The sequence below is a fragment of the Apus apus genome, chromosome 10, assembly GCF_020740795.1.
Source record: "Apus apus isolate bApuApu2 chromosome 10, bApuApu2.pri.cur, whole genome shotgun sequence".
In the NCBI taxonomy this organism is placed as follows: Eukaryota; Metazoa; Chordata; class Aves; order Apodiformes; family Apodidae; genus Apus; species Apus apus.
Window position 1 is genome coordinate 21,137,882 of NC_067291.1, and position 7,583 is coordinate 21,145,464.

Consider the following 7,583-nt stretch of genomic DNA (forward strand, 5'->3'; position numbering starts at 1 on the left):
TCACACAGGCAGAATCTCCTGAAGTAGAAAAGCCTGAAATTGGAAGGGGGGCCAGGGGGGGAGGGAGGGGCAAATAATCTTGGAAGCATATCCGATACACAGAACTGTTCACTTGTGCCTACAGCGTGAAGTAGTTACAACTTGTTTTCGGCTATTGTCACAGATCCAGTATGTTACTCTAGCTAAATCATAATCTCTTCCTGCCTCAGTTCATCCATGTGTAAACCTGGTTTGCTAACGCTTACCTTAATGTGTCATGGGGCTTAATTAATAACACTTAGGTCTTTTAAACCCTCTACAAACATTAACTACTTCTTGTAACAACTCTCTGAGGTATTATTATCCCCATTTTACACATGGAGAAATGGCAAAAGAGGTTGTGACTCGCCCAGGGCCACGGAGTAATAGTTACACTTGGAGATCCTCTTCATGGACCACTGTATTGTAACAGTAGAAACTTACCGAGGAAGGCAAAGTCAGTAATTATAATCTCGAAATTACTTTAAAAAATGCTCCATAAGCAACTGGAAGACTACGAAAACCCCCTACCAGGAACAATAGGCTTGGGATAGGAACAAATGCTACAATCATCATCTCAGAGAAAGGAACACCCAGGGCAGCTCTGGGCTGGCGCTCACCATAACAGCCGCAAAGAGACAGCAAGACCTGTCCTCTCATGTGCTCCTCAGCACCATAAAATTAAGCAACAGGCTTGCACAGTACTCTTTACGAGCAGAGCAGCGAGCAGATAATCAATGCGGCATGCAGGACGCTACCAGCCGCGCCGCGTTCCCGCTGCTGACAGGGAGTGCCACTAACGGGCCGAGATGGCGGTGGTCCTGCCCGTTACCGGCCGCTTCCCCGCCTCGTGCCGCCACAAGTGACAGCAGACAAAGTTGCGGTGACTCCCCTCCGCCCAGCCGCGCCGGCATCCCCGCCGCAGCCCCTCGCCGCCCGGGATCCCCGCCCGGGCAGCTGCGGCGCCGGTGCCCGGAGCCCGCGGGGCGGCAGCCCCCGCCGTCCCTCCCGCCCTCCCGGGGCCGGTGACAGGCGCGCCCAGCGCTGCCGCTCCGGCGACAACAGCCGGCAACAGGCGCGTCCTGCGCGGCGCTCCGCGGGAGCCAGAGCCGGGCACGGCCCGCCCGTGTGGAAGCGGGGCTGGGATGCAGCCCGCCGAGCTACGCCCCCGGAGCGGCCCGGCCCGGCCCGGGACGCGCCCCCGCCGCCTGCCCCCGGCGCACACCGCGCAGCCCCCGCGGCGCCCGGGGCGCGGGACGGGGCGGGCGGGACGGGGGGCGGCGGAGGCTCAGCAGGCCTGGGCCTAGAGGGGGAGGCGGGGGGTGTCAGCGCGGGGGTGACAGCCGCGCCGCCCGCTCCCCCGGGGGCAGGGGGCTGGCCCGGGCGGGCTGCGCTCCCGCTCCGGCGCGGCCGGGGCTGGCCGGCCTCCGCGGGCCGGCGAGGGGAGGTGAGCGGGGAGGGACGGGGTGTCTCCGCGGGCGGCGGGGCGCGGCGGGCGGGGACGCGGGGCGCAGGGGCCCGCCGCGGGGCAGGCCCGCAGGGGAGGCTCCCGCCGGGCACTCCGGAGCGGCCACCCCCTCGCTCTCCCACCTGATCCCGGGCTGGGACCCCGCGCTGGCTGAGCCGTCGCGTCAGTTACCTGCGGGTGCGGGGTGCCGGGGAGGCGGGCCCCCCGGTGTGCGGGTCCCCGGCGGCCGGGCGGGCCGGGCCGGGCCGGGCCGGGCGGGCGCCGCTGTGTTTACAGCGCCGGCGGGGGCTCCGCGCTCCGCAGCCGCTCAGCAGCCAGTCGCCATTTCCCGCCTACCGACCTGCTACACCGCACGGAGGGACCCGGATGGGGAGAGGGGCCGCCGCGCAGGCGCAGCCCGGCCGGGGGAGGGGGGCCCGGGGACGGCGGCGCCGGGGCAGGCTGGGAAGCCGGGGCCTGGCGGAGGGAGCGGCGCCCCGGGGCGGCGGGCCCGGCGGGCGGGCGGAGCGCGGCGCGGCCGCGGCTGCGGGAGAGGGCCCCGCCGCCTGGGCCCCGGGCCGGGAGCCGCCGCCGAGGCCGGGAGGCTGCGCCGGGGCCGCCTCGCGCTCCTGGCACCGGGCCGAGCCGCCCGCGCGCCCCGAGGTGAGGCGGGGGGGCTGGGGGGCCCGGCGGGGAGCGGGGCCCGAGGCGCCGTGAGGGGCGGGGGGAGGACCCGCCGGGCCCGGCCCTGATCCGGAGGTGCGCGGCTCTGGCCCCGGGCTGCTGCCGCTGCGGGGCCGCGGGGCAGGGGGGCAGGGGGACGGGCACCCGGCCGGGCCGCCCGTGTCCGGCGCAGCCTCCCCCCCCCCGCCGGCCCCGGGGAGCGGCGGGCGCAGCCCGGGGAAGCGGCTGCTGCCGCGAGGGAGCGTTTCCCGGCGGGATGCCGGGCGGCAGCAGCGTTTTCCTGCCTTCCCCGGGGAGGGTTGGCGGGGCCTGCGGGTGTGGCTGCGGCTGCGGCCCCGTTGCCGCGCCCCGGGGGTCCCCCCGGAGCGGAGGAGTTTGTCCCCGGTCCCTGCCGCCCCTGCCCGGGTGGCCGCGCGTCCCTCGGGCAGCCGGGCTGGGAGTGCCCGGCGCTGCCCTCCCGCCTGGCCCGCCGGGCGGCTCGGCTTGCGGAGCTTTGCCTGCCGAAGCACAGGGCAGTGCTGGGCTTGTGGCTGCAGCCGCAGTTGTAAGACGCCTGTGGGCTCGAGTGTCAAGTTTTATTTCCACTTTCGCTTTTCCTTTTTTTTTTTTTTTTTTTGTAGGTGCGGAGGGGTGAGGGTGCCGCACTCGGGAGTTTTTGAGTGACTTAATGAAGCAGCTTGACCGTCTCATGCAGCAAAGTGTAAGAGGATAGAGCAAGGTTAGATTTGTAGTTTGCATCCTGCTGAACTTTTGTTTCTCTCTTTTCTTGCCACTGGTCATCACTTTTATCCACCAAGCTTTTTAAATAGAAGTTTTAAGTTCTTAGGTTAACTTATGACATTAGGATAACTTCTCAGGTTGTTGCTGAAAATTGAATGTTTTTGCAGAAGTATCTTGTATCCTCCAATTTAGCAGTAGGCAGAAACCCACACAGGTGTATCCTGTGTTTATTTTTTTCTATTACCTGTTGACTCATTTCTTAAATTTTAAACCTGGTTCAGATTATAAAAATCCCAGCTCTCAAGTCACTTAATATTTATTAGCTTGTTAAACTGAACCCCATCTGCTGCTCTGAAACAGATTTGTTTTAGAATTCTGTCATAGGACTCAAGCATTTCTTAGCAGAAGACATCATAAAGCTAATTTTACCATAGTTTCCTAAGAAAAGAGGTAATAAAAAGGCAGTGGAAACTGTAGTCCTCCTTCAGAACAGGTAGCCTTTTTCCTTTAGAGCATTAATGTATTTCTAAACACACTCGTTAACTATAGTAGTTGAATATTTTTTGTATGATCAGCTGTGAAAAAGGTTAGCTTGGACATGTTAAAACTTAATTAAGATTGTTTGTCAGTCCATTAAGAGGAACTAGTATGGCAGGATAACTTTGTGATGTCTCATAGTACAAGCCCAAAAGGGCATTCACTGATCCTTAGAAAGTGGGAGTTTTGAAAAATGGTAGGTGGAAATAGTTTTCCAGACCATGCAATTAGAACGAAACTGTCTGCCAGCGGAAGCCATTCAGCAAGGTTCAAAGCAAGCAGATACTTGTGTGAACACCAAAACAGTCCAGTGCCTTTATGACGAGAGCCAAAAAAACATGTAGAAGAGATTAAAGCATATGACTCAGGGTTCAAACTGATCCTTCTGGGAATGAGAACTGTACTTTTCTGTGCTACAGAATATTAAAGAGTGTCTTCCACAGTGGTCTCGTGCTCTCCCCGAGTCACCTGTGTCAGGGAGAGGGACCAGCAGGGTTGTGAGCTGGGCCACAGCTCAGGTGGGAGTGTGTGAAATCAAATTGCTAATGGACAGTGCTGGGAAGGCCAAGGTTCAAAGGCCCACCTGCTGTAACCTGTTCCCACATGGTGATGTACACCATCAGAAGCCTGTGAGCTTTGCCTGCATGCAAAATGTAAACACACTGAATGCTGTGCCTGCCTGTGTGCCCATGGAGCATTGGAAGCTCTGAATGTCAGGCTCCTGCACTGGCAGGGGTGGGTTTTTTGCCTGAGAGTGGATTTGGGACACCCAATCAGACTGAGCTATTCCAGGTGCATGTTTTCTTTGCTTTACAGAGCAACTGAAGGAAAAGAAAATGATAGTTGCCAGAATGTTGCACGTTCTTGAAATGTTAGACTCTGAATGTCTGTTTGGAAGGCCGTTCTTCATATTTTATGGTTTCTTTTTCCAACTCTTTTGTTGACTGTGTTTAGTCTCTGGTTTGAGTTTAACATCCACCTATTGCATTCATCACTTCCCAGCAAGACTAAAAAATCATGCATTGCTGGAGTTCCTCTCTCATGTGTCAGGACCCATATATAGGGATCAAATAATCCCTCAGAATTCTGTTTCATCATCTAAAATCCTAAACCCTGCCATGTGGGCTTTGCTTGGAGAAAGGGCTTAACTCCCTGGATAATTTTGGGGCAGGGGAAGGTGTCTTCCTTTTAAGTTCTTGCTAGTATTTCAGCATCCTCCTTGCAGACACCCCTTGGTGCCCTGAGCACAGCAGTTCCCTCTAGTTTATTTGGCCAAAAAGAAAACAACTCTGACATGAATGAGAAAATTGTATAAACAAAGCAATTACTGTTTGGGTTATATTTTTTAAATTACCGATTTCCAGTAATTGTTGTTTTTTTTCCTTATCAGAAGGGAATAAATTCTGTTCAATAGGTAAACAGAACCATGCACTTGACTGAAATGAGAAGCAGGTCCCAGGCTCTGCCTGCTTCTTCATGTCTAGACATTTGTGAGCCAATCTGTCTGTCCAGAACAGCTCTAGACTTGCTGTTCTTGCTGCTGACACTTCAGCTGACAGGAATCAGGATTCAGATGGTGCTGCATCCCCCTCAGAAACAAAGAGAGCACAAATCCACATGAACCTTCACGTGTGTTTGATCCAGCACAGTGCATCAGTGAAGAGTGTTGGGAGCTGATCCTCTGGGGACAGAAATACACGTCCAGAAGTGATCAAGTCCAGGTTTAGGAAGTCAAACTGTGGAGTATCCATACTAGCAATCCTGTTGTGGCCCCATGGGGAGAGTTTGATACAGGTTGAGGAATTAGACCATTATGGTTTCTACATTGGAATGAAGTTCTTGTGTAATTATTATAACCCTGCTTCTGACTGGCTTGAAAATGCCACTGCTTTCTAGTGAATAGGTACTATACCCCCAGTTGTTTGTTTGTCTGGTTTTACTTCTGTTTTATTTAAACCAGTGTTGTACTAGAGAAATACAGTCTCCTTGGTCCTGGAGTCAGCTGGAAAACTCTGGCTAGTGCAGAACACTGTGCTGTTTCTCCACAGTGGTGCAGAGCAGCCAGTCTCAGGCTGTCTAATTTACTGCAGAAAGATTTCTGATCTTATTACTCTGGTCTTTCTCCCTAGCAAAGGGAGTTAACATACCCAAGTGTGTTGACTTTAAGTTCCATGTATTTCCTGGAATAAGGATTGCAAATGACAGCTGGATTTCTGGCATGCTGAAATTCTCCACAATACAGATAAAGCAGAAGGTTGTCAAATACTTAATTTTTTCAGAGGCTGGTGTTGGACAGTGAGGTGGATTCCACTAAGAACTCGGTACCTCACAGACCTTGCGTCAAGTCAAATAGCGTTTTTCGATCTGTCTTTTTCTCCAATATGCTAAAAAAATAAGTGGTATTACATATATATATATAATAAATTATATTTATATATAAGAAAATCTTTTATACACTCTCCTACATCTGTTTCTTTGCCTTGGGAACACAAAAGAACATTTTGACAGCTGGTAATTGGTTTTGTTGATTCACTGCTCTGGGGATATACAGCCAGTGTTGGGAATGCACGGTGTGTTTTGAGCCGGCTTCATCATGGGCTGCTTGTTCTCATGGTTTCATTGTTGCTGCCTGAGAAACACAGTTTTAGGGCAATAAAATGTCGTGAGTTCAAATAAAATTTGGGCTTTTCTTCTAGCCTATGGAAGTTGAAGGAGTCTCTTTGTTCGTGTTGGGGTATGTGCAGTCTGTAAACTCTTAGGCATTTGGGAGGAGTGAACTGGTGGAGGTGAGTTCTGCAGGTGCCACCAGGACACAGCACATGTGTGTGTCCCCAGGGAAACCCTGGACACCCAGAGTTTGGAGTGGGCAGGAAACTGTTGTGTGTGCAGAAAGGCACCTGAGCAGTGGATGTGCCATACAGTGACAGACAAGATCTGGCACCTCTTCCTCTTCCAGTGTTGGTTTGGCCTCTGGCAGGTCACATATTGAATGGGAGGGGAAGAAGATGTAATGTAGCATTTTCTAACTTGAGTTTTCCAAAATTGTTAATGCAGAGGGTCTGCTGCATATGTTATGTTAAACTGAAGCTGGAGTGCCTGAAAACGCATGTGAAGTCTAGTCAACCTAGTGTATTTTCCAGGCAGATCATGCTGTGATTCACCAGAAACATTTCTTGTTCTATTGCAAAATACCAGCTTACAAGGGAGCTGCTGTTCTGCAGGCTTTGGATTTCTCCCTGGTTATGATTTTGTCTGTATGGAAATGTAAAATTATAATGTTTAATAAAACACACCATTAACTGTTCAGTATCTGTTTTCATCTTGTCACTTAAGTCTTCAGAGTATTTTAATCAGAATGCTTTTTGTGGTTATTAAAATTCTGAAAAGTGTGGTTATTTTTAATTTGTTTCATAAAGAGCTGATTTTTACCTTTTTTGTGAGATACTGCCCCTAACTTTGTTTCATTTTCCTGATGTTCAAACTAACATGGGTTCATCAGTTGAGTCGTAGCTTCTGTGGGGTCTGTGTGGCTTGGAGCAAGCTTTGGGAAAGCCTGTTTACTGAAAACTTGCAGCTCTGGACAGTTGGGACTAACTAAAATAAACTGTGTTATTTCTTTGAGTGCTCGTTGTAGGTGCCTGCATTTCTCATACTGGTTGAAATTATTCTTCAGTCTTGGCAGGAAAGTCCTCAGCTTCTTGTTAATTGCTTTCCTTCCGTTCGTTACAGAGGTTCTTGGAATTTCTGTAGTCGTGGCTCTGCTGAGGTTTTGCCCACAAAGGAAGATAAACACCCCTCTGATTTCACACTTACTAGGTTTGAAGACTGAATCAAATAATCTTAAGAGGAAAATACAGTCTCCTGTCCATCCCTTTTTTGGGAGGGAGAGAGAGGAAGGAACGTTCAAGCAAGGAAGAGGAGAGGGAGGAAAATAACAGTGGCAGAGAGAACATTAAGGGAATTCTGGTTGGTTTGGGATTTGTTGTTTTTTTTCCTGCTCCTCAACAAGCTGAATTTTTACCAGCTTCACATTTCATGTATGTCTCTGAGGTGTAAGGGAGTACTCATTTTAAACTGAAACAAAGATTTATTATCTGATTTTTAACAACCTAATTGATTTGAGCTGTCTGTAATGGAGTAACAGTTGCATAAGCTTTGAAAGTTCACATCCCATTTG

General features: G+C 52.0%; 1 protein-coding gene and 1 long non-coding RNA gene across 3 annotated transcripts in view; one reads left to right on the forward strand and one right to left on the reverse strand.

The window, feature by feature from the left end:
* Positions 1–1,866, reverse strand: part of CTDSPL2 (CTD small phosphatase like 2) — a 38,561-nt gene extending 36,695 nt beyond the window's left edge. Inside the window, exon 1 of one of the 2 annotated variants that reach the window (XM_051628890.1) lies at positions 1,658–1,866. The gene's annotated coding sequence lies outside the window, so the exon portion shown is untranslated. The remainder of the gene's footprint in view (positions 1–1,657) is intronic. The other variant, XM_051628892.1, reaches the window with a different exon arrangement.
* A 206-nt stretch (positions 1,867–2,072) lies between these two features.
* Positions 2,073–7,027, forward strand: LOC127388923 (uncharacterized). The gene is made up of 2 exons (XR_007890482.1): positions 2,073–2,128; positions 2,770–7,027. It is a non-coding gene; the product is annotated as an uncharacterized LOC127388923 (long non-coding RNA).
* The last annotated feature ends 556 nt before the right edge of the window (positions 7,028–7,583 follow it).